The 239-nt window shown below is 69.5% G+C and overlaps 1 protein-coding gene across 1 annotated transcript in view; it reads left to right on the top strand.

The window, feature by feature from the left end:
* Positions 1–239, top strand: part of ERMP1 (endoplasmic reticulum metallopeptidase 1) — a 21,218-nt gene that overhangs the window by 3,706 nt on the left and 17,273 nt on the right. The window lies entirely within an intron of this gene.

The raw sequence follows: 239 nt of genomic DNA, 5'->3' as shown, positions 1-239 counted from the left end.
GGTCCCGGGGGGCCGCGCGGGGCGGGTCGGCGCCCTTCGCAGGGCGCTTTGCCTTCTCCCGCCCTGGGCAGCGCTCGGAGCTGGGCGCAGTCGTGCCGCGGTTTGGGGCAGATCAGGCCGTGCACCCTCCGTCGCGTAGTTCCCTTAGTACCGTAATGTGCTTCGTGCCTGGGGGGAGCTCCGTGCAAACCTCCAGGCGGTGCGGTCTTGCTGAGAGTGCTCTTTGCGTGTGTCCGTGT

The sequence above is a fragment of the Chaetura pelagica genome, unplaced genomic scaffold (genome assembly GCF_000747805.2).
Source record: "Chaetura pelagica isolate M959 unplaced genomic scaffold, ChaPel_1.0 scaffold596, whole genome shotgun sequence".
Taxonomy (NCBI): Eukaryota; Metazoa; Chordata; class Aves; order Apodiformes; family Apodidae; genus Chaetura; species Chaetura pelagica.
This window is presented reverse-complemented; position numbering and strand designations above follow the sequence as displayed.